At 33.0% G+C, this 17,471-nt stretch overlaps 1 long non-coding RNA gene across 2 annotated transcripts in view; it reads left to right on the forward strand.

Moving 5' to 3' along the window:
* LOC143666094 (uncharacterized) overlaps nt 1-17,471 on the forward strand; it is a 51,252-nt gene that overhangs the window by 6,707 nt on the left and 27,074 nt on the right. The gene's annotated exons all lie outside the window — the stretch shown is intronic.

Here is a 17,471-nt window from a genome sequence, read left to right on the forward strand (position 1 = left end):
ATAAAAAAAAAAAAGCCAACCCATTTCTGGTATATCGCTTTTCTGGCAACATTAATAAACTAAAACAACCACCTTGTTACATTTCACCTGTATGTCCCCTTTGTATCTCCTGGATCAATGTAGTAAGTAGCTTATAACCATTTTTTAACCCATACTTATTTAATAGCTCAATATTTCTTTGACCTAATAATTTAATATTAATAGTAGGCCAAAATCTGAGTTGTGACAATGAATAATAAAATAGGCTATGTGGTTGCTGAGAGATTTAAACTATGTGATAAGGAAAATCATTGCCAAGACAGAAAGAATATTCTATGCCAAAACATATTGTTTTTTCCCCTCCAGTAAGAAAACAGAAAATTAATTTGGAAGTGGCAGGTTTATGCTACTTTTGGTATCTTTAACACATGTTTATAAAATACCTGGAATTGTCTTTAAAGATATCTTCATGCTTCAACTTCTCTCCCACGATGTAAAATTAGGCAATTGTTTTTGTAATAAAATACATCTTACAACTGAATTTACTATAGTGAAACTTCTAATGTGCTTTTAAAATAATACAACCCCCCTCATAACTGCTAATAATGTTTAGTTGTCTTCTTTGCACAGGGTTGGAGGATTTCTATCTTGTTTTAATAGATAGCCAGTTCTCCTTCTCCAGAATTATGTAAATTATATTTAAATGTGTACAGTGAAAATTCTTCAGTCACGTCATTTCAGACTTGCTACTACTCTTTGAACTCTTTTGCTTGTTATATATTATAGAAGCAAAGTTTAAAAAATATGACTCAGATATTTTAATTTACCAAAAATATATTCTTCATTCTCATGTGCACACACAAAATTTAGACTGGTAAGTGAAATTCTTAGAAAGTAAATCTATGAATGTGTGTTTTCTTTTCCCAAAATTATAAGCCAAAGGACTGAAAACTTCAGAAATGTGATGAACAAGAATCTTAGTTGTTCGTATGCTACTGCAATTTATTACCATATTCAGGGTATATATTTAGCCTGTAGACTTTGGGCTAGCTATAGATATAATAATGAAATAGTTTAGTAAAGGAGATGAAGTCATTGGCTGAGTCCCCAAATCTACCCAGAAGTGACCCAGCCACCTCAAATCCTTCCAAAGAGTGGCCTGTCTTCAGTTCTAGCCTTCCATACTATCATTTCATTCTCTTGCCAGCTTTGGTTCTGACTGGTCAGTGTTCACTAAATATTTTGATTAGCATCACAGGTGAAACTAGAGAACATCAAAGAAGAGTAAGGAGGCACTTAAATGAATTCCACTGTAGTCATTGTTTTCATACAAATAAGAGTACCAGAATTTCCCTAAGGACTTCATTAGAGATTCTTTAAGGACTTGATATTTCTTCTTCCCCCAATGTGAAATGCATATTATATTGAATACTCCTTTCAAATGATTGTACGACATCATGAAGTTCTATATGCAAGAAGTCATAAGAGTTTATGTTTCAGATAATGGGATGAATAAGACCTGATCTTTTTCTTCTCAGATTTCATAGGAAGTAGCTGCCACATTCAAGGGGTATCAAACAGGGGTATGAAAAGACAACTGAAGAGGTGCAGATATCCAGCAAAAGGAAGAGAATCTAACTTTACCTCCCAAGTAGATAAAGTTTCAAACATTTCTTTGGAAGAACAAGTTTGGGGTGCATGGAGTTGAGCCAAAGTTTACCTTGACCTCATTATATATCACAAAGAGGGAAGAGAGCAAAGAAATACACAGGTGTATCTCTTTTTAGATGTCATATACATTTCATTATTCCAATATTAGTCTTTCATTAAAATAAGTCCCAGTTGGTGCCACTACATTTTTTTTAAAACAAGAAAGCTGATTCTAAAGTTTGTAAGAAGTTCATAAGAAAAACACTCAAGAATAGGCAGGAAAATTATAAAAAAGGAAGAGAAAATTAAATATTGAGAAAGCATCATCTTATTGATGCCTTGATTTTGGACTTCTCCTAGCCTCAAAAGCATATTCCAATAAATTTCCATTGTTTAAGCCAACCCATTGCATGGTACTTGCTTCAGCAGCTAGGAAATTAAAACAATGGGAAAGAAAAGCAATTACCAGAAGAATTCAGAGGGTGTTTACCAGATACACAAAGTTTAAAACATGCAAAAGAATAATGAGTTTCTCTAGGGATAATCTATATATGGTAAAAAAATATGAAGAAATGTGTTGAAATGATAAACTTCAGATTCAAGATTGTGCTTACCACATGCAAGGGGAAAAGGGAGGGCAGAAAGGATTCTCAATTGGAAAGAGGACACAGTCTCAATTCTTAATTTTTTTTAACATGGGCAGGCACCGGGAATCGAACCCAGGTCCTCTGGCATGGCCGGCAAGCATTCTTGCCTGTTGAGCCACCATGGCCCGCCCACAGTCTCAATTCTTAACATCAGTAATTGGTACATAAGTATTTGCCACACAATTATTCATTTGAATTATGCAAAGCAATTAATTTGCTAAACTATAGCATATTAAAATTTTGAATTGAACAACTGACTTTTCTGATAAAAACTACTATACCTTCAACTCTCTAAAAGAAGCCGCATTCCCCTTTTCTTTTCTTTTTTAACTTACTTATTTTTATTAGAGAAGTTGTGTATTTAAAGAACACCGTACAAAATACAGTCTTCTTCTTTTCTTTGGAAAAAGAAACCTGAGCCTGGAGTTATTACATGATTTTAAAGCCTGTTTTTATTGACCTCTGAAAAACATAATTATTAAGAACTGCTCCGATAAAGTATCAACACTTTGAGAACTTAACCTGGCACAGAAGATGCTAGGTATTCTTTGATTATTTTTAATCTCTTAATAACCGATTTGGGCTGGCAGCCAGGGATTCACGGCCCTTGGCTTTCTGTCAGATGTCAGTGGACATGGCAGTTCTCCCGGCTTCTACCATCTCTTTCAGGTTCCGTTGATGTTTAGCTTCTGGCTGCTCCCTCTGGCATTTTTTCTCTCTGTGACATTTCCTATAAGACCTTCAATAATAGTATTAAGACCCACCCTGATTAAGCTGAGTCATGCCTTGTTTAAAGTAAACTTATCAAAAGATCCTACTTACCAATGGGTTCACATCAACGTGAATGGACCAAGTTTAAGAACATGTTTTACTGGGGTACATAGCTCCGAACCACCACCACACTCCCCAACATGATTTGTTTGTGATATTCACCCATGTTAACATATGTGGATACATTTCATACTTTTTTTTGCATCAGTAGGCACCAGGAAATGAACCCGGGTCTCTGGTATGGCAGGGGAGACCTCTGCCACTGAGTCACTGTTGCACCACCCTCCATTTCATTCATTTTTCACTGTTTTCATTATATCCATTACTTTGTTGTCATATTCACGTGAGACTTTCTATAGCATACAGTATTAGGAGCAAAATTGCTCAAAACTAAAGAAAGGACCTATTCAAATTGAATAAGTCTTGTCAAAGTGCTTTTAAATGTGGGTATATTAAATTATATTCATATCATCAGTTTATGAGTTTTTTCCATTATTCCACAGTCAGTACTATATGCACTATTTTCAGAGTTGTGTGTTTTTGCATATCTTTAGGTATGAACTTCTATCTCTTCATAAGTTTAATTTCTGGTTTCCTGATGTGATACTGATGGTCATTTCGTACATTTATTGATTATTTTTGTTTCCTTTTCTGTATACAGCTTTGTCACATCTTTTATGTATTTTTCTTATTGATTTGTACAAGGTCTTCATGAATTATTAAATGTATTATGTATGTGTGAAAATGTTATTGCATTGAAATTATTTAGGTTTGTGTTAATGTTTTTCCACAAATGTTTATTACTTCCGCCTTTCAAACCTCATTTGTTAGATTTAATATTTGGAATATTCTGGGGAACATCTGGTAAACAGTATCTTTCAGAAAAAAATAAATTTTCTGCTGTTTTAGTGTAAGAAATGCAATCAATATCATATATTGATTTTCTATCCAGGATATTTGCTTAATCCTTATTGTACTTTGAATAATTAACCTACTTATTCTCTTTTAAGTTTGATATACAGATAAAGCATGATATTTGTTAATACAGGCATCTTTGCTTCTTTTCAATCTTAATATTTTATTCCTTTTGCTGTTTATTCATTCAATAAAATATTGAATGAATCTGATGATAGCAGGCCATGTGATCTAGTGTCTTTTTTGAAATATATGCTGATGATATTCATATGATAAGTAAATATTTGTTTTATAACTTTTATTGGCCTGTGAAAGTATCCTTGTAGTCCTACTTTACTAAGAGTTTTTGTCTATTTATTTTACCTATATTCATTTTGAATATTAAAAACATTTTCTGTATTTCCTGCATACACATTTTTGCTCGTATTCTATTCATTCTTTTAATTACATTAATTTGTATATCTATGTGTATGTGCACGTGTGTATATATACATATGCATGCATGTGTGTGTGTGCATCTCGGCATACATGCAGACACCTGAAGGTTATTGATTAGGGAATCTGTATATGCAATTAGACCTGTATCAAACAGATTTACTTCTTTTGGTTTCATTTATGTTCTAAATAAGATTGCCTTATAATTTTCTTTTCTCTATTATTCTCATTTGATTTTGATAGCAAGGTATATAACTATTATTGGGCTAGGTCTTTCCTCTTGTTATATTCTATTGAATCATTTGCTTATGATTATTATAATGATCTGTTTCATGAATGTTTGCAGAAATCACATGTATATATCCTTGGGTCTTGTCATTTTTTTTCTTTTCTTTTTTTTTTTTTTTTTTTTTTTTTTGCATGGGCAGGCACTGGGAATTGAAACTGGGTCCCTCTCATGGCAGGTGAGAATTCTGCTACTGAGCCACCATCGTACCCCCCTGGGTCTAGTATTTTAAAGTAGATTTTATAGTACTGAATCAATTATATATATAAGATTAATCATATTTCTAATTCATCTTGAGTCAAATGTATATGGCACACACACACATATATATATATATCCTACATATATAAGAAAATGTGTGCATAATTACAGCTACAGAATATATTAAAATTCAATTTTTGCAAAGAAGCTATTTCATTTTTTTTGAATTGAGTTTGTATTAATACTTTGCAGAACCTTTTAATAATATTCTCTCTTTTTTTGTATAGTGAAAGAATTTATAAAGACAAGATAGTATTCATGATACTGATGTTGAAAACCACCAGGTGTTACTCCATGTCAAACGCTTAGCTTTCACACTGTCCCAGGTGATATTAGAAAGAGTGAGCTGTCAATAATTTATAAATGTTTACTTAAATGTCTATACTTAGATAGTTAGTTAATTTTGCAGTTCGAAGCTTTTATAAACGATTGCAAATTGCCCACTTTTCGTACTGATTACCGAGAGGATTTAAAAATATCCTGATGTGATGGTGGCTTTCCTTGTTAAAATTTAATCAAGCTCCTTAATTTTATCCATATTGCTTTATTTTGCATTCTGGATCTGAACATTCTAATATGAAGTGACCTGGAAAATCTAACTCTATTATGTGACTGTTTATGGCATATTTACTCTTGTATTTTGTAACCCTAAATTATGAGCCACGTTCACCTGGCTGGTGGATTGATCTTTGTGTCCTTATTGAGGGCTTGTGCCTAGACAGTTAACAGTTTTTAGGTTGTGATTTCCTTATCTCCACAATAAATGCAATTTCAAATCATAAACCCATGGTGAGGGCAAAGCTACGATTGCAATTTCTTAATAAAGATGCTTTTTGCCAATGTATAACCAATTCCGAAACACACAGTAGGCTCACTTTCTCAATTTGTTGGAAAACAAAATTTTGGTTTTTAGCCTATCCTTTCCTGAGGGTGTGTCCTCAAGTAACCCCATTACGTGCAAGATCTCTGTTTTGCACACACGCATACAAACACATACTCACACGCATACTCTGCTGTCACACAGACTTGTCTCCTGTCCCTCACTACTTTAAACTTAAGGCACTGGTCTCGGTATCAGTTAATGTAACAAGGAAGACCACAAATAGAAGTCTGTATTTTATATGAAGTCTGTATTTTATATGAAGATACAAAAACTTAATGTGTGTTTTCCATGATGTGACTGATGTGAGATGATTCCTTTCTAAAGGACCACTCTGTGCAGAGCACGTTGAGAAACAGTATTGAGTGGAGAAATTCAGGTGCAGGCAGCAGGGAAAAAAGTGATGAGACCAGTTAAAGGCTCACATAGTCTCCCTGGAGGGAGGAGATGGTGATTGCTCTTAGGAGGGTTGCAACTGATTCTGTGGAGACTTAGAGGTGTTAAGAATCTTTGCAAAACACAAGTAGCAATGAAATAAATACCCTGTGTACATATTTTGTGCATTCTAATTGTAGATAATGTTCACAAAGCAAATATTTGAGCTAGTTATGTACTCATTTGATGCATTTTATTTTATCTCTATAAGTTACAATATTTTTTCTTCAGATGAAAAGTTTTCATGTTAATACTACTTAGGAGCCTTATATTACGTGGCATCATTTTAATGTTTTATCCTATTCATCTACTGGAAGAAGATTAAAGGAATGTAGTATTCTGGAAATAGCAGGAACTGTGGAGTTATAACCACTGTTTAAATTATGTGTCTGCAACTTGCATGGTGTGTATTTTTGCACATTACCTAACTTTTCTGAGGTTCATTTATTGTCTTTGATCTCTGGCTAACCTGCACAGTGGTTAAGAGAACTTAAAGAGCAAGCATTGAAACACATACTACAAGCCTGCCTCATTCTAAACTCTCCAGAAAATGGTAGCTGTGTATTATCCTCATTATCGCTGTTATTATTATTAGAAAGCTATTCACTGAGCTCTGGATGATGATGTTTCTGTCAGCACTAGTTTTTTTGAAATAGCTATTTTATTATCCAAGTGAATTAACAGGGTTCATATAAAGGTATCTACCAACTCAGTTTCTGGAAGACTTCTGAAAATAAAATTTAGCAATTCTAAATTCTATATCGTCCTTATTCATGCAGAAGCAGATCCCTTTTTTGAATTGACCAAAGCTTATCCATGTGGAAAAATGTATTTATAGAGCAAGACCTAAAAGCACACATACTACATACCTTCCCAAGATTCTAAAAATCTTATCTGTGTGTGAGGGTGTGTGTGTGTGTGGAAAATGGAACAGTCTTCTATCATATATAGATTGAATTTATTTCTCAAATTGAAGGTGAAAATTGTCTTATAATAGTGATTTCTCTTCTGGCTTTAAAACCATCTTAAAGTAATTTTGAACGTGTCACTTCTCCATCTGTCATCATAACAACATCATTTCATCTCCAGTACTGTTAAAAAGTTAACTCTAACCTCCACATCTCAATTTGTATTATTTTAAGGAGGATAAGTGAGAAGTATAAGTGGTAAATATGAAAAATAATACTTTTTAGAAATTTCTTTTTAAAACAATATTAAAGTTTTTGACAAAATTTCCTCTGTCTGAAAGTTAAATAATTCTTTCAAAGTACAAGCTCTCATAACCAAGATGCTAACTTGCTAAAGTACAAAATGTAGCACAATTCATTTGTATATATATAATTAATTCACTGGCAAATTATATGACCTACTTTCATGTATGCAATTAGCCATTCAACTAAATCTCTTACTCTGAATTACTGAGAATATTTTGGTGCCCATGAGAACCAGCGGGGGGCTATCTATTTTAAGTATGCCTTAATAGCAGGTTATGACCAGGATGAGCATATTTCCATTCATTTAGTAATTTGTAATGTGTGAGAATAGTAAAGCTATATCTAATTAAAGTATCACATAAATCACACCTCATTTCTAATTAGTAGTAAATACTAAGCAAGGAATAAGGACATATTTTCCCCCTCCGTTAGAATTCCTAATTGAATTTAACTGATGGAAGAGAAAAGAATACATGGCCCTTGTTTTTGCCATAAATGAACACTGATCACTTTACTTTCATTTATTTTATGAGAGAGTGGCATTTTGTTTTGTGCTGTAGTAGTGTGAGGGTTAAAAGTAGACGTTCATACCTTTGCATTGCCTCATACATTAACCTAAAATAAACAGCTCAATTGCATATTTCAAAGGGAAGGTAGTTGAATTTTTAAATTTTGGTCTTAAGTATTAAATAACTTGAAAGTATTCAAGGCATCAGTACTAAAGTCACAGAATTTAAACAAAGGACTTAGAATTAGATTTGATAAGGTGTGTATTTCACACCTTGCTTGGTCAGTCATAATTCTATTTTTTAGTAGCCTTTACTCAGTAACATTAATACAGTTCTCAGGAGTTTTGTAAAGTAGAAGAGCATCTCTTCAATGAAACAAATGGGTAAAAATGTTATTTTTTATGAGGTAGCATGTCTGAAATTCTAGGATATTTTATACTGACATTTTACACCAAAAACCTTAAAACATGGATAATTTTACACAGAAAGTAGCTGATTCATATTACACAAATTTTATAATTATTTGCATTCTTGGCCATGAATACTAAATGCAATGACGTTTGGTTTCCCTAAAGTACTTGGTTTTTAATTTATTAGTTACTAAACATTTAATTCTTATCATAAATGAGATATGAATATATTTCTTCTGTGGCTGTAAATATTACATATTTTTAAATCAGCTAACATAATATTTCAGGAAAAATGTTGCTACATCTTAAAATTAAATAATGGTTTGCTCACATTTATTAAGGCTAATTATGTAGACAAGATGTTAATTCACTTAATGATGAGTAAGTTGTCACTTAATGGTTAATAACCATTTTGACACTGTTTACATGGAGGAAAATTTTCCATTTTTAAAAGCAATTCTGATTGTCAAAAGTCAAATTATTAAATAGGTTTATATTGCTCCACCCAGAAGCATGCATTATGCTATCTATCTCTGCATTTTGACAGAAAAAAGCAAATTTCAATAAAATAGATGTATTTATTTTTTCCCTCTCAAATTTCACATAGTTTTGTTATTGTAATGGACATTTGATTTCTTTTTTTAATGTCAAGCATCTAACCCAAATTCACAATAGTACTCTGATATTTGCCTGTATGAGATGATGGAGGGAGATTGTTTCAAGCATCCAAAGGCTTGTTAGACAGGCCTACTCCACTAGCCATTCAGTCTTGCTGCCTGAGGACTGACAGACTACATTATGTGCTCATTCATTCTGATGCTTCCCCAAAGGGCCCTCTTCCACACACCTACACACGATGTCAAGACTCACTACAGAAAGGATGATTGGATTGGACAGGCTGTGAGCAAATGTTCCCATATGCACTGGTTTGAATCAGTTATCCAATCCAGAGAAGACCATATTCTTTTAATCCATTCTTGTGGGTGCAGATGCATTGTAGGTGGGATCTTTCGATTTGATTATTCCCAATTCAAGGTGGTTCTTAATTCTTTCACTGGAGTCCCTCTATGAGAAGAATAAAGACAAAAAACACAGAGGGACAGATACAGAGTACAGAGAGATGAAACCAAGTGAAGGGACAGAGACAGAAAATGCCCTGGAGACCTAAGACCACAGGACACAAACAGATCAGAGAGGTGTGACTGAAGAAGCAAGCAAGGATGCACAAAACCTAAAAGCAACTGAATCCGGGAGCAAAGGACCATCAGAAGCCTTCCCACGTGGCAGAGGAAACCAGGATGCCGTCCCTCTTTTGTGAAATTGTCTTGTTGATGCCTTAATTTGGACATTTTCATGGTTTTTGTAATTCGTAACTTAATAAATCCCCATTGTTAAAAGTCAACCCGTTTCTGGTATATTGCCAGCTTTAGCAAACTAAAACACCATGCATGGTCTTTGAAATGGTTCTTGATGGCTAGCCTTTGGAGCTCACTAATTTCTAAATTTTCTGGAGTTTTTTTACCCAAAATCTATCGTCAGTATAGTACCCTGCAATACGCAGCAAATGAATCCCATTTTTACCTAAAGTAGCCTGGGTTATTTTATGTTGTATTTAGTGAGTTATTTCAGCCAGTACCTTTTTTGACCTATAAATTTCCATATTTTTGTATTTTATGTTCAGATTTAATTTTTCTCTCTAATGCTCGTTTTATCTCTTTGGAGCTTCACAGTTCTAGAAAAACAAAAGTATAGCCCAAACTCTGAAAATATTGTAGAAATACAATATAAATCTTTAGTTTATTAACTAATCTACAGAATTATTTTTGAAGTTTAATCATTTTGCTAATCACTATTCTGGCTTCTATCAGCCTATATTAATTTTGTCTCTTGAACTTCATAAAATGATTCACACAATCTGAACATTTATGTGTATGACTTATTTTCCCCATTATTAACCTGTAAGTTTATTTCATAGTGTTAAATGTAGCGGTAGTTGTTTTCATTTTATTTGCTGTCTCCTATTTGATTTGTATGATTACACCAAATTTTTTTTTCTTGATTCTACATTTTTTTTCTTAATTCAGTTTTTCCAGTTTGGAAGTATTATGAATATACCTGCTTTGAACAGACTTGTACACGTTTATATGTCTTATAGTGAACATTTGCAGTCATTTCTTGGAATATACATTTATATCTATCTATAGTAGACATTTAGTGGAATTTCAAAATGAAGTAAAAAAAGAAGCAAATGTTAGATATAATTTAAAAGTTTGCTATTTTTGTCTTCTAACTGTCGAAATAAACACCATGCAATGCACTGGCTTATGCAATGGCAATTTATTGGTTCACAGTTTTGAGAGAAATTCAAAATCAAGCCATCATCTAGGTGATGCTTTCTCCCAGAAGCTGGCATTCTGGAGGCCGGCTGCCAGAGATCCCTGATCCTTTGCCTTTCTGTTATATGGCAGTACATGTGGCAGTGTCTTCTGCTTTCTCTTTCAGGTTCCCTTGATTTCCTGGTTCTGGAAGCTCCCTATGGCTTTCTTTCTCTGTGTCTGAATTTCACTCTACTTATAAAGGGCTCCAGTGCTGGTCTTTAGACCCATCTTCATAAGTTGTGCCACACCTTAATTGAAGTAATCTCATCAATAGGTTCTATTTTAAATGGGTCTCATACCCACAGGAATGGATTAAGACTATGTTTTTCTGGGGTGCATAGCTCCAAGCCACCATTTTTGCCAAAGTGCTTTCATTAATTCTCATACCCACCAGGTTTGTGTGTTTTTTAAACTCTTTTTGATTTTTCTAATTATCAATTGCCACCATACTGTGGCTTTAATTTCCAAATAACTATGAAGTAATGATTTTACTTTACTTCTTTCTTCTGGGTGGCAGAAAATCCACAGCTAGCTTCACACTATATTTCCAAATTTGGTGATCATGTCACCAACAGTATGGTCTAAGTCCTATAGGATTGCTCTTAATAACCTAAGCTAATTTTCTTTTCTCTCTCAAATATTTAATTGTGTCTTTTAAGGATATTGTGGATGTTTATGCTCAGTAGATTTTTAGATTAATAAAAATTAATCTATTCATAATAAAGCTATTATACTTAATAGTTTTTAGATTCCTCCCTTTGCAGGGATACTGAGCACCAGTTTTATGTTTCAGTTACAGTGTTCATTGAGCTATAAGGCAAAATAAACCTAATAAACAAGAAAGAAAAATACATCACATGATGTTTCAAAATATTATGTTACCACATTGCTTCAAAATTTCTGGGTTCATCATGTTTGTGATGGTTGGTTCTGGTGTCAAATTGGTCAGATGATGCCCAGTTGTCTGGACAGGCAAGCACTGGTCTAACCATTGCTGCAAGGATATTTCATGGATGGTTGATAAACTGGAAGACTGATGTATTAAATTACCAGTCCGTTGATTGCAACTATGGCCGATTATACCTACACTCAACTAAGAGGGTGCTTCCCTCAAACAAAATAATCCAGTCAGTTGTTTTTGATCCAGTGGGTTGAAGATGTTTAAGGAAAAAGATTGAATTTTCACTGTTTCTTTAGCCAATGAACCTCTCCTAGTGGAGTTCATTGAGACCCTTCAATGGAGTTGCCAGCTTCACAGCCTGCCCTAAGGATTTTGGACCCTAGCTTTCCCATGGTTGTGTGAGACACCTTTATAAATCTCTTATTTTCAGATATCTCCTGTTGGTTCAGTTTCTCTAGAGAGCCCTGACTAATACAATGTTTGATCTAAATATCCATAAAAAGAGTGGACAGAAATATAAGCAAAAATGTAGAAGAATGAACGGAAGTATTAGCCCAACAAAGCAAAATTTATGAGTTGTGTTTCACATTGCCACAAGCTGGGAAATGTTGGGCTCTTTGGTGAACACTGGGATGGTTTTTGATATGTCAGTTTGGCTGGGTTAGAGGCCCAGCTATTTAAACATTCATATAGATACTGCTGTGAGGGGATTTTACAAATTTATTGAAGTCTCCAATCAGTTGACTTTAACTGTGGGAAGTTATCTTTGGTGGGATGATTGAGTCAATTGGAATGTCTTTCAAGGAGGGCTGAGGCTTTCTGAGGGAGAAAATATTTCCAACTGTACACAATAACTTTGGCACAAACTTCTAAAGTTTCAATTTGTGCATGTTCTTCCCTTCCTGATGATTTCTCTAGTTGAACCCTGAATGATGCCAATTCACAAAGGTTTTGCTGACTCCTGTGTTGCCACATTATTTTATAAGAAAGAGTGCTAATTTATCAGGATTACTACAAGAATTAAAACAGGAGCTCTAAAAATTATCTCATATGACGTTCAAGTTTTCTAGCATTTAGACAAGGTACCAAGAACATGGACTTTAAATGGCATTTGCGGAGAAGTGAAAATATTTGTGTATTGAAACATCTTTAGTTCTAATTTCCAAAAATAGTCTGAGACATCAATGACATGATTAACACAGACCCCCGTTTTCATAAAAGATACTGGCCAGAAGATAACACATATAAAGTTTTTGCCTTGATGGATTGAGGGAAGAGAAGAATGTGCCAAAGAACTTCAAAATTAGAGTACATATAATTGGAAATCTCAACAAGTGTAGCTATATCATTACTTATTTAGGGATTTAGTTCCTGTTTAAAGAAAGTGTCTAAAGTTCCTATATTCTACAAAATAAAAAAGTGACTCATATATTGTTTAGAAAAAAATCCTTTAAGAGTGATTTTTTTAGTTAGCTCTTAAAAATGATTACTGAGTAATATGATATGATTCTTCAGATTGAACCAAATCTCTGAGGTACTTACCATATGCTAGCTCAGTAATAAATTTTGTGGAGATTTGTAATGCAAGGTACAATATAAGGTAGTTATTTTTTTCTGTAAATTACTTTCTTTTATAATCCTGTTGTTACTACTCTTATATATATATATTTATTATGTATGTGTATATATCAGTTATGCACTCATGGATATCCATTCTCAAGAATATATTAACTACCAAATCTCTATTACTTTCTATGTCAAATATTGAATTAAGGTCTGCACATAGTAAATTTAATACTGTCTTTTCAGAACTTAAATCATATCCCACTAATTCATACAAAATTATACATTGCCTGTATAACCTTTATAATCAGAAATATAGTAAATTAAATCTGAGTCAGTACTGTTGGCACAGACTACTTTAGAACTTAAAAGAAGGCATTATCTATAGCATACTAATGTAAATTTAAATCATACTAAAAAGTGCATGAACTTCTACAATTAATCAAATGATCAAGATAAAAATCTAGTGACTTTCAGAACTAATAACAGCATCATTAAAATGAATAAAATGTATTACAAAGCAAACTTTCAAAATAATTTTAAATGAGTTATAACATAATACCCACATAATTAATGAATGCCACAATGGCTCTAAATCCTTAAGTTCATATCACTTTAGCAACTTGGAAAAAAATGGTTAAGTTTTCTAGAATTTTTTATTTTGAGCATTTTAGCAAGAAACAAACTATACACAAATGGAAAAAGGATGATGATATAGCTAAGCACATGCCCAAATCACAGTGCACCTGATTTTCTTTTACTGTACAGAACTATTTCTCCCAGTGAAATTTGCATTATAATTATGACAACCAAGGAATAAGGGAAAAGTTATCTAGGATATGTGGTTGCAAAAAACTAAATGATTATGCCTAACCCAAATATTTCACCCCCTCCACTAAAATTCAAAGTATGTTTTATTATGTTAAAGACAGAAGTAACAAATAATACAGACGTGTATTTTTACAAGCATATACAATAGGTAGGAAGAGATGGAAGGCTAGTGAAAAAATGTTTCTTCCATTTAACATAGTACCTCACATTAGCTTATTAATTTAGGAAGCTTGCAGTTGAGAAAATAAGTAAAAGATAATCAAAAGGAAGAGGGAGAAACAGGGTGAGCTGGACCAAGAGGCAGAAAGAGGCTCAAAATATTGCACAACTTGCAGTTTACTGACAGGTAAATAAAATGGTGACAAAGTGTATCGGAGTGACTTAGAATAGTATTTATCTTTCACCGTATTTTTGAGGCCATGCCTGAGATTCTGAGTGGTTCAGACTTACTCTGACATATATCATTGGAGAGTAAATGCCAGGGGAAAGGCAAGAGTGGGTTTTGTATGTTCACAGTGAGAGCCCAACTGCCAAAGAGTTTTTCAAATATAATATATAAATGATAAATGTTTCATTTTATATATTACTTTTAAATACTGATCTTTCTTCCTGGAGCAATATTAATGTAATTTATGAAAAATATATATTTTAAAAACCATCTACTTCTTTGGGTAAAGGTTAAACAGTTTCTTGTCAAATAAAAGCATGCTATTTCTTAAATAAAAGGGCAGGTATGTTAATATAACTTGGATTTACTTGCACCTAGTCTGAGGTCTTACTGGATGATTACACGAAATGACCTTTAAGTCCATCAAGTCCTGAGATCTCCTGATTGTACGATTAAATAACGTTTTTGTATTTATTCTATACAATAGGAACTGTGATATATCGCCAACAATTCTAACTGAGTAGCATTTTTCTAATCATAGAGATTTCTATGCCAAGGGCACAGCTGTAAGTAAGAATAACCAACTCTGGGAGGCCTTATTTTGATTATAATGATGAGTGGCATGGTTGGAACTTCAAGTACTAGGGTCAGAAGCTTACAAACTAATTAAAAGAATAAGTGAGAGACTCAAGACAGGCATGTTGATACAGATCAGGGATTCATATTACTCTTTCCCACTTATTAGTTCTGTTTCCTGGGGCAAGTCAGAATAGTAAAACCTCTTCTTCTTACAGTAAAGGGATTTAATGAAGATTAAAGAAAATGTCCTACATGAAACCACTTCTCCAACTGTAAAGTGCTGTACAGATATCGAATATTTTTATTTGATATTCTTAATTTTATTTTATATCATTGACCTCGGATTACACACAGATTAATGTTATATAGCAACTTCTGCTACTTCGTAGTTTGTCTTTTTACTATTGCAGGAAAAATGTCATTACTAGAATAAAGGGTGGTAGGAGACAAATGAAAAACCTGAATTGTGTTTTTGGGCTTCTAATATTCTTGACCATATGTTGGTGAGCAGACTTCTGCCCCTTAGAGCTTTGCACCTTATGTCTCATGGGATCAGATAAAAGTTTATAATTCAAACAACTTAAGCAGAAACTTGCATAAATAAATTGCATAGACAGAAACTCTGGAGAATGGAAATATGTATTTGGTGACTTTGTTGATAGGAGTTAATGGATAAAATGAAGTAAAAGGTCATTTGAATCACAACAGCCAGTCTAACGTTCTCACCCCTCTACATTTTAGTATCCTACCCATTTCTGTTATCTTTTTCTTGAGGTACACCGACCAAACGTACAGGAATATTTTCCATGTAGAAGGATTATTTGGCTAAAACCAAGATGTTCATTTTATATGTTGTATCTTTCTTATTGAACTCCATTATGTTTATGAAATTTGCTTCATTTCAAATTATAATGTATTAATAGAATATTCAAAATAAGTACAAGGAGTTGCTAAAACTAAGACTTAAAACAGAATGAAAAACTTTCTTACTGTAGTTCAAAAAATTATCAAAATTTAATTTATATACCACAATGCTGTTTAATATATAGGATATACTGAATAATATTAAAATGTCAATTTTTTTTACAAAATCTGTAACATTTATAAGCTGATTTTGAAGAGTCCACTTAAAATATGATAACTACTTGGTGATTAATAATCTCACATAACTATTTTTAAAATCATATTTGTATATATTTTCATGAATGTACAAATAATTTTTCTAGCATGTATACATAAATTACAAAAGAAAAATATTAACTATACAGGTTTCTCTTTTAGTCACAAAACTTCCAGAGTCTCATGGAATATTAGTATCACACGGAATATCATTTGGGAAATGCTGCACTGGGACAGGGGCATAGCTGTTCTCATAAAAGTCTTCAACATTCTGAATCCCTGCTCTTGAATTATAACTGATAGGTGAAAACCACAGACCTGAAACTATTAAATGAATTATTCTTCTTAATTCTATTGTCTTACACACACTCACATTGAATGCTAACTGTAATTTCTGTTTATTCCTGTGATCAGAGATATACCCTTGAATTTATTACCAATGACTTAGATCTTTCAAGTTCTACGTAGATTCTGAGAAATCATAATGCTTGATCATTTCTCTGTTCTGCATCTTCTGAAGCACCATCTCTATAACTTCATCCATGATATGTCATATCTCTCTCCTTGCATTTTTTTTTCTTAGCATTTATCATTAGGTTACATATTACATATCTGTTTGACATACCCCTTAAACCATGAGCTCCATGAAGGAAGTATTTTTTGCACTTTTTTCAGTTCTATGTCTATAGGTCCTAGAGGAATATGTGGCAATTCGTAGGTCTGTTGAGTGAATGAATGAATTAATGACAAGCATGCCAGTTCCAAAGAAATCATTTTATTTCTAATTTTACATCCAGAGATGTGTTTATTCATCCCTAGACATCATTAGATAAATATTTCCTCCTGACACATAACAGAAATGAATAAACACCAAAGTAATTTGGTGCTTTTATCCACCATTTAACATTGTACAGTGTTGGAGTTTTGACAAAGTTAGATGAAAATGTATTTTTCCTGGTAAATTTTGACACTTTCTGAACTTCTTCACACATAATAATCTCTTCAAGAAAAATTCATTACATTCAGTTATTTTCTTCGTACCATGAAATGCATAAAGCTAGAGTTGGCTTAATTTCAACAAATTAGTTTTACGTTAATAACCCAGAAAATTAAGCAAATTCATTTTTCTCAAGGTGTAACATTAGAGCCAAGTTTCTATGTTTGGGGGAATTATTAACTGTTTAATAGGAATTACTTAGGCCTTTTAGAATGTGAAACTTTGTATCTTCACAGATATTATACTTCACGATCATTACAAATATTGGGATTTTGATCATCAACTTCAATAAATCCTAAACAGGATTTTGCATTAACAAGTCA

Source organism: Tamandua tetradactyla, chromosome 22 (assembly GCF_023851605.1).
Source record: "Tamandua tetradactyla isolate mTamTet1 chromosome 22, mTamTet1.pri, whole genome shotgun sequence".
NCBI lineage: Eukaryota > Metazoa > Chordata > Mammalia > Pilosa > Myrmecophagidae > Tamandua > Tamandua tetradactyla.